Source organism: Oncorhynchus tshawytscha, unplaced genomic scaffold (genome assembly GCF_018296145.1).
Source record: "Oncorhynchus tshawytscha isolate Ot180627B unplaced genomic scaffold, Otsh_v2.0 Un_contig_2939_pilon_pilon, whole genome shotgun sequence".
Classification (NCBI taxonomy): domain Eukaryota; kingdom Metazoa; phylum Chordata; class Actinopteri; order Salmoniformes; family Salmonidae; genus Oncorhynchus; species Oncorhynchus tshawytscha.
The window spans coordinates 77,501-87,500 of NW_024609175.1; the positions used below are offsets into that span (position 1 = coordinate 77,501).

At 42.3% G+C, this 10,000-nt stretch overlaps 1 pseudogene; it reads left to right on the top strand.

The window, feature by feature from the left end:
- The window catches only part of LOC121844391, an 83,428-nt pseudogene that overhangs the window by 71,779 nt on the left and 1,649 nt on the right, over nt 1-10,000 (top strand).

Consider the following 10,000-nt stretch of genomic DNA (forward strand, 5'->3'; position numbering starts at 1 on the left):
AGCTAATTTGTCCGGTAGTAATTTTCCACAGTGCAGAGTGTGAGCAGAGATAGAGGGTCATGTAGAAATAGGTTTCCTGTTCCAGAATGACACCTTCAGGGTTTCTATGGTTCTATTCTCACTCTGTGGAATTAGAGGCAATCTTCTCAAGGAAGAACTACGTGCCCGTTCAAACTCCTTTGGAGAGAGTGTGTTTGTGTGTGTGTGTGTGTGTGTGTGTGTGTGTGTGTGTGTGTGTGTGTGTGTGTGTGTCTTGTTGTCAGTTCAAAGTGTGGTATTTATCCTACACTCCCTCTGTTTCTCTCTATCCCTCTATCCCTCTCTCTTTCTCTCTCTTTCTCTCTCTCTCTCTCTCTCTCTTCAACTCTATTTCTCTCTCTCTCTATCCCTCTCTCTTTCTCTCTATTTCTCTTTCTCTCTATTTCTCTCTCTCTCTCGCTATCCCTCTGTCTATCTCTCTCTTTCTCTCTCTCTCTTCCTCTCTCTGTTTCTCTCTCTCTATCCCTCTCTCTTTCTCTCTCGATCCCTCTCTCTTTCTCTCTCTATCCCTCTCTCTTTCTCTCTCTCTCTCTCTTCCTCTCTATTTCTCTCTCTCTCTCTCCCTCTCCTCTCTCTCCTCATTTCTCAGTAACCAGTTGAAGTGACTGTTGTATTTTCTCTAGTCTGATGTTTTAATGCCCTAATCCCTGATGTATACTCCCATTCTAACAGACCTCTCTACCTCCCCCTCCCTCTCTCTTCCCCCTCTCTTCCTCCATCCAGGCGACCCTGCGGAGGGTGACGTTCTCCGTGGTCCCGGGGCCTCAGGACGGTGGTTGCTATGACAGCGCTGCAGAGGACTCTGAGACCCCCAGCAGTAAGGGTTCATCTGGACCCCGAGTGGGGGCGCTGTCTCTCCCCGAGGAGGGGTACGAGAGGACCACACCTGAGGGAAGTGTAGGAGAGGAGGAACATGTGGAGAACGGTGAGGGAACACACACACCCGAGACACACACACAAAAACACTCACACACAGAGATACCTATAGACCACACACACTATAGAACACCACACACTATAGAACACCACACACACACTATAGAACACCACACACACACTATAGAACACCACACACTATAGAACACCACACACACTATAGAACACCACACACTATAGACACACACACACACTATAGAACACCACACACACACTATAGAACACCACACACTATAGAACACACACACACTATAGAACACACACACACTATAGAACACCACACACACTATAGAACACCACACACACTATAGAACACACACACACTATAGAACACCACACACACACTATAGAACACACACACACATAGAACACCACACCACACACACTATAGAACACCACACACACACTATAGAACACCACACTATAGAACACACACTATAGAACACCACACACACTATAGAACACTATAGAACACACACACACTATACACACTATAGAACACCACAACACCACACACACACTATAGACACACTATAGAACACCACACACTATAGAACACACACACACACACTATAGAACACACACACACTATAGAACACAACACACACACTATAGAACACCACACACACACTATAGAACACACACACACACTATAGAACACACACACACACTATAGAACACCACACACACTATAGAACACACACACACACTATAGAACACACACACACTATAGAACACAACACACACTATAGAACACCACACACACTATAGAACAACACACTATAGAACACACACACTATAGAACACCACACACACACTATAGAACACCACACACACTATAGAACACACACACACACACTATAGAACACCACACACACACTATAGAACACACACACTATAGAACACACACACACACACTATAGAACACCACACACACTATAGAACACCACACACACTATAGAACACCACACACACTATAGAACACCACACACTATAGAACACACACACACACTATAGAACACCACACACACTATAGAACACCACACACACTATAGAACACCACACACACTACTAGAACACCACACACACACTATAGAACACCACACACACACTATAGAACACACACACACACTATAGAACACCACACACACTATAGAACACCACACACACACTATAGAACACCACACACACTATAGAACACCACACACACTATAGAACACCACACACACACTATAGAACACCACACACACTATAGAACACACACACACACTATAGAACACCACACACACACTATAGAACACACACACACTATAGAACACCACACACACACTATAGAACACCACACACACTATAGAACACCACACACACTATAGAACACCACACACACACTATAGAACACACACACACTATAGAACAACACACTCATGCTATAGAACACCACACACACACATTTTCAGAACAACAACACAACCACAGTTTATAGGGTAAACATACATGTCAATATACTACAAAGACATCAAAGAGAAAAACTAATTTATTCAATACACCCTAAACAACCGTAGACACCCTCAACACCCTAAACAACCGTAGACACCCTCAACACCCTAAACACCCTCAACACCCTAAACAACCGTAAACACCCTAAACAACCCTAAACACCCTAAACAACCGTAAACAACCTAAACACCCTAAACAACCCTAAACACCCTAAACAACCGTAAACACCCTAAACAACCGTAAACACCTAAACAACCCTAAACACCCTAAACAACCGTAAACACCCTAAACAACCCTAAACACCCTAAACAACCGTAAACACCCTAAACAACCGTAAACACCCTAAACACCCTAAACAACCGTAAACACCCTAAACAACCGTAAACACCCTAAACACCCCAAACAACCGTAAACACCCTAAACACGCTAAACAACCGTAAACACCCTCAAACACCCTAAACAACCGTAAACACCCTAAACAACCGTAAACACCCTAAACACCCTAAACAACCATAAACACCCTAAACAACCCTAAACACCCTAAACAACCGTAAACACCCTAAACAACCCTAAACAACCGTAAACACCGTAAACACCCTAAACAACCCTAAACAACCGTAAACACCCTGAACACCCTAAACAACCGTAAACACCCTAAACAACCGTAAACACCCTAAACAACCGTAAACACCCTCAACACCCTAAACAACCGTAAACACCCTAAACAACCGTAAACACCCTAAACAACCATAAACACCCTAAACAACCGTAAACACCCTAAACACAGTAAACACCCTCAAACACCCTAAACACCCTAAACAACCGTAAACACCGTAAACACCGTAAACAACCGTAAACACTCTAAACAACCGTAAACAACCTCAAACACCTAAACACCCTAAACAACTGTAAACACCCTCAAACACCCTAAACAACCGTAAACACCCTCAAACACCTAAACACCCTAAACAACCGTAAACACCCTCAAACACTGTAAACACCCTCAACAACCGTAAACACCCTCAAACACCCTAAACAACCGTAAACACCCTCAAACACCCTAAACAACCGTAAACCACCCTCAACACCCTCAAACACCATCAAACACCCTCAAACACCGTCAAGCACCCTCAAACACCCTCAACACCATCAAACACCCTCAACACCCTCTAACACTGTAAACACTCTTAAACACCCTAAACAACCCTAAACAACCGTAAACACACCTAAACAACCGTAAACAACCTAAACAACCGTAAACACCCTAAACAACCCTAAACACCCTAAACAACCGTAAACACCCTAAACAACCCTAAACAACCGTAAACACACCTAAACAACCGTAAACACCCTAAACAACCGTAAACACCCTCAACACCCTAAACACCCTAACCGTAAACACCCTAAACAACCGTAAACACCCTAAACACCCCAAACAACCGTAAACACCTAAACACGCTAAACAACCGTAAACACCCTCAAACACCCTAAAAAAACGTAAAACCCTAAAACACCCTAAACAACCGTAAACACCCTAAACACCCTAAACAACCATAAACACCTAAACAACCCTAAACACCCTAAACAACCGTAAACACCTAAACAACCCTAAACACCCTAAACAACCGTAAACACCTAAACAACCCTAAAAACCTAAACCCCTAAAAACTAAACACCTGAACACCCTAAACAACCGTAAACACCCTAAACAACAGTAAACACCCTCAACACCTAAACAACCGTAAACACCTAAACAACCATAAACACCCTAAACAACCGTAAACCCCCTAAACACAGTAAACACCCTCAAACACCCTAAACACCCTAAACAACCGTAAACACCCTAAAAACAACCGTAAACACTCTAAACAAACGTAAACACCCAAACACCTAAACACCTAAACACCCTAAACAACCATAAACACCCTCAAACACCCTAAACAACCGTAAACACCCTCAAACACTGTAAACACCCTCAACAACCGTAAACACCCTAAACAACCGCAAACAACCTAAACAACCGTAAACACCCTAAACAACCCTAAACACCCTAAACAACCGTAAACACCCTAAACAACCGTAAACACCCTCAAACACCCTCAACACCATCAAACACCCTCAACACCATCAAACACCCTTAACACCCTCTAACACTGTAAACACTCTTAAACACCCTAAAACACCGTAAAAACCATCAAACACCCTCAAACACCGTAATTACCCTCAACACCCTTAGTCATTTCTCAGGATTCTGAGTACTAAATCAAATCAAATCAAATCAAATGTTATTTGTCACATACACATGGTTAGCAGATGTTAATGCGAGTGTAGCGAAATGCTTGTGCTTCTAGTTCCGACAATGCAGTAATAACGAGCAAGTAATCTAACTAACAATTCCAAAAAAACTACTGTCTTATAACACAGTGTAAGGGGATAAAGAATATGTACATAAGGATATATGAATGAGTGATGGTACAGAGTAGCATAGGCAAGATACAGTAGATGATATCGAGTACAGTATATACATATGAGATGAGTATGTAAACCAAGTGGCATAGTTAAAGTGGCTAGTGATACATGTATTACATAAGGATGCAGTCGATGATATAGAGTACAGTATCAACGTATGCATATGAGATGAATAATGTAGGGTAAGTAACATTATATAAGGTAGCATTGTTTAATACATTGTTCTATACATATATATAGATTTTTTTTCTGTCTTTATTTATTTCTCTCTCTCTCTCACTTTCTCTCTGAGGCCTTGACAGAGTCATCCATCGTTCTTTTCATGTTGGTTGTTTTTCTCATTTGAAAGCAAGAATGCTCCAATGCACATGTCTCTTTCTATCTCTCTCTCTCTCTGGCTGTGTTTTGTATTGTCTGTTGTGAGTCCCGATACGGCTTGACATGGACACATTGTTAGAGAAGTCTGTAATGACCAAGCCTACGTGTGTTTGTTTATATTATGCTCTGTAGCCTCCTTTACAGAGAGCTCTGCAAACATGACCAGCCAATCAGCAACCCAAATATGTCCTTTCAACCAGGAAACAGTAGCTCTCTCTCTCTCTGTGTCTCTCATGGTGACACAGAGGGGAGTTTGAGGGGTGAAATTAATATTGGTTGGTCTTGGTATTGGTGTTGGTATGGTGTTGGTGTTGGTATTGGTGTTGGTGTTGGTATGGTGTTGGTATTGGTGTTGGTCTGGTGTTGGTATTGGTGTTAGTATTGGTGTTGGTATTGGTATTGGTGTCATTATTGTGTTGGTATTGTGTATTGTGTTGTATTGGTGGTATGGTGGTGTTGGTATTGGTGTTGGTATTGGTGTTGGTCTGTGTTGGTATTGTTGGTGGTGTTGGTATTGGTGTCATTATTGGTGTTGGTGTTGGTGTTGGTATTGGTGTTGGTGTTGGTATTGGTGTATTATTGTGTTGGTATTGGTGTTGGTATTGGTATTGGTGTTGGTGTTGGTATTGGTATTGGTATTGGTGTTGGTATTGGTGTTGGTATTGGTATTGGTGTCATTATTGTGTTGGTGTTGGTGTTGGTGTTGGTATTGGTGTTGGTGATTGGTATTGGTATTGGGGTCATTATTGTGTTGGTATTGGTGTTGGTATTGGTATTGGTGTTGGTGTTGGTGTTAGTATTGGTATTGGTATTGGTGTTGGTATTGGTGTTGGTATTGGTGTTGGTATTGGTATTGGTGTTGGTATTGGTGTTGGTGTTGGTGTATTGGTGTTGGTGTATTGTGTTGGTATTGGTGTTGGTATTGGTGTTGGTGTATTGGTGTTGGTATTGGTATTGGTGGTTGGTATTGGTGTTGGTATTGGTGTTGGTGTTGGTGTTGGTGTTGGTATTGGTGTTGGTGTTGGTATTGTTGGTGTTGGTATTGGTGTTGGTGTTGGTATTGGTGTTGGTGTTGGTATTGGTGTCATTTTGTGTTGGTATTGGTGTTGGTATTGGTATTGGTATTGGTGTTGGTGTTGGTATTGGTATTGGTGTTGGTATTGGTGTTGGTATTGGTATTGGTGTTGGTATTGGTGTTGGTGTTGGTGTATTGTGTTATTGGTGTTGGTATTGGTGTTGGTATTGGTGTTATTGGTGTTGGTATTGGTGTTGGTGTTGGTATTGGTGTTGGTGTTGGTGTTGGTGTTGGTATTGGTGTTGGTGTTGGTATTGGTGTTGGTGTTGGTGTTGGTATTGGTGTTGGTATTGGTGTTGGTGTTGGTGTTGGTATTGGTGTTGGTATTGGTGTTGGTATTGGTGTTGGTGTTGGTATTGGTGTTGGTGTTGGTTGGTATTGGTGTTGGTGTTGGTATTGGTGTTGGTGTTGGTGTTGGTATTGGTGTTGGTGTTGGTATTGGTGTTGGTATTGGTGTTTGACTTGATACATGTTTCAATATTGGTGTTGGTGGTTTATTGGTGTTGGTGTTATTGGTGTTGGTATTGGTATTGGTGTTGTGTTGGTATTGGTGTTGGTGTTGGTGTTGGTGTTGGTGTTGGTATTGGTATTGGTGTTGGTCATTGGTATTTGTGTTGGTATTGGTGTTGGTATTGGTATTGGTGTTGGTGTTGGTGTTAGTATTGGTATTGGTATTGGTGTTGGTATTGGTGTTGGTGTTGGTATTGGCATTGTTGGTATTGGTGTTGGTGTTGGTATTGGTGTTGGTGTTGGTATTGGTGTTGGTGTTGGTGTTGGTATTGGTGTTGGTGTTGGTATTGTTGTTGGTATTGGTGTTTGACTTGATACATGTTTCAATATTTTTTCATAAACTAGGTTTCTGATTGGACATAAACTAGGTTTCCGATTGGACATAAACTAGGTTTCCGATTGGAAATAAACTAGGTTTCCGATTGGACATAAAGGTACATTTGTGGAATTCATTTCGTTTAGAAATCCACTCTGACAACTCTTGGAAAAGTCATGTAATAACTTAGAAGCTTCTAGTCAGTAAATTACATTTCAGCTTCCATGTGAATGTTAATAAGAGGGGGAAGTACAATGATGATGGGATCATGACCTATGACCGTTGACCTATGACCGTTGACCTATGACCTATGACCGTGACCTATGACCTATGACTGTTGACCTATGACCGTTGACCTATGACCGTTGACCAATGACCATTGACCTATGACTGTTGACCTATGACCGTTGACCTATGACCATTGACCTATGACCATTGACCTATGACCGTTAACCTATGACCGTTGACCTATGACCTATGACCGTTCCCTGGATTTCTGGTTTATGAAAGAGAAAATGTCTTTGTTTCCATGAGAGACAGTGGTTGCTATGGCGACGTATTACTCTACGAAAATAATGATAAGGTTCTCAGCAATAATAAGAGGTAATCTTACCCCCTTACCCTGCTAACCTTAACACGCTTAACTGACCTCAGATCAGTCTACAGAGATTAGTCTGACCTACTCATTTAACTGACCTCAGATCAGTCTACAGAGATTAGTCTGACCTACTCATTTAACTGACCTCAGATCAGTCTACAGAGATTAGTCTGACCTACTCATTTAACTGACCTCAGATCAGGCTACAGAGATTAGTCTGACCTACTCATTTAACTGACCTCAGATCAGGCTACAGAGATTAGTCTGACCTACTCATTTAACTGACCTCAGATCAGGCTACAGAGATTAGTCTGACCTACTCATTTAACTGACCTCAGATCAGTCTACAGAGATTAGTCTGACCTACTCATTTAACTGACCTCAGATCAGTCTGACCTACTCATTTAACTGACCTCAGATAGCTATAGAGATTAGTCTGACCTACTCATTTAACTGACCTCAGATCAGGCTACAGAGATTAGTCTGACCTACTCATTTAACTGACCTCAGATCAGTCTACAGAGATTAGTCTGACCTACTCATTTAACTGACCTCAGATCAGGCTACAGAGATTAGTCTGACCTACTCATTTAACTGACCTCAGATCAGTCTACTGAGATTAGCCTGACCTACTCATTTAACTGACCTCAGATCAGTCTACAGAGATTAGTCTGACCTACTCATTTAACTGACCTTAATACATTACCATTTAACTGACCTCAGAACAGTCTACAGTGATTAGTCTCACCTACTCATTTTAAATGTGTCCCTCAATGCACTTCACATATCTAGAGATCCCTTTAAATAAGTCTAGATGCATTCATTTCCTGTAGGCATAATCCTCTCCCATATGACATGTAGAGATCCCTTTAAATATGATTTAGAGACACCTTTAAATAAATAAATATGTCAGCTGTGGGCATATTCCTCTCACATATGACATCAGGCCTTAACAGATCGACCTTTGACATTTGAACCTTTGACCTTTTGGGGCTGTTGGAACGTGTTATTATATTTTAGGAGATGCTTTGAATCCCTTGAATGCAGTCAGTGTTTTTCTATTCAGTTATATACACAATGCACTCTTTTATATATCTAGTATGTAAGTATCTCTGTCTGTCTGTTTGTCTGTCTGTCTCTCTGCCCCTCTCTCTCTCTGTGTCTGTCTCTCTGCCCCTCTCTCTCTCTGTGTCTGTCTCTCTGCCCCTCTCTCTCTGTGTCTCTGTCTCTCTGCCGCTCTCTCTCTCTGTGTCTCTGTCTCTCTGCCCCTCTCTCTCTCTCTGTCTCTCTGCCCCTCTCTCTCTCTGTCTCTGTCTCTCTGCCCCCTCTCTCTCTGTGTCTCTGTCTCTCTGCTCCTCTGCCTCTCTCTGCCCCTCTCTCTCTGTGTCTCTGTCTCTCTGTGTCTCTGTGTCTCTGTCTCCCTGTCTGTGTCTCTCTCTTCTGTCTCTCTCTCTCTCTCTCTCTGTCTGTCTCTCTGTCTCTCTCTCTGTCTGTCTCTCTCTCTCTGTCTCTCTCTCTCTCTGTCTCTCTCTCTCTGTCTCTCTGTCTGTCTGTCTCTCTGTCTCTCTGTCCCTCTCTCTCTCTGTGTCTCTGTCTCTCTCTGTCTCTGTCTCTCTGTGTCTCTGTGTCTCTGTCTCTCTGTCTGTGTCTGTGTCTCTCTGTCTCTCTGCTCCTCTCTCTGTGTGTCTCTGTCTCTCTGTCTGTGTCTCTCTGTGTCTCTGTGTCTCTGTCTCTCTGCCCCTCTCTCTCTGTGTCTCTGTCTCTGTGTCTCTGTCTCTCTGTCTCTCTGTCTGTGTCTCTCTCTTTGTCTGTCTCTCTGTCTGTCTTTCTGCCCCTCTCTCTGTGTGTCTGTGTCTCTCTGTCTCTCTGCCCCTCTCTCTCTGTGTCTCTGTCTCTCTGTCTGTCTTTCGGTCTCTCTTTCTCTCTCAAAAGCAATGGTAAATTGTTGAATATTACCAGATTTATTCAACCCAGTATAATCTGTAATTTCTAAACCCATATTAACAGATGATCTCCTTCCAACCCCATCCCTTCCCATTGTAGATGCCACACAGCTATCTAGAGTCTAGACATCTTTGAGTCTATATTATATTTTAACAGGACTGTTCTCCCTCTCTGAGAGACCTGTGGTTAATACTGTGTATTATTACCTGTATGATGACAGTCTTATGCTTCATCACCA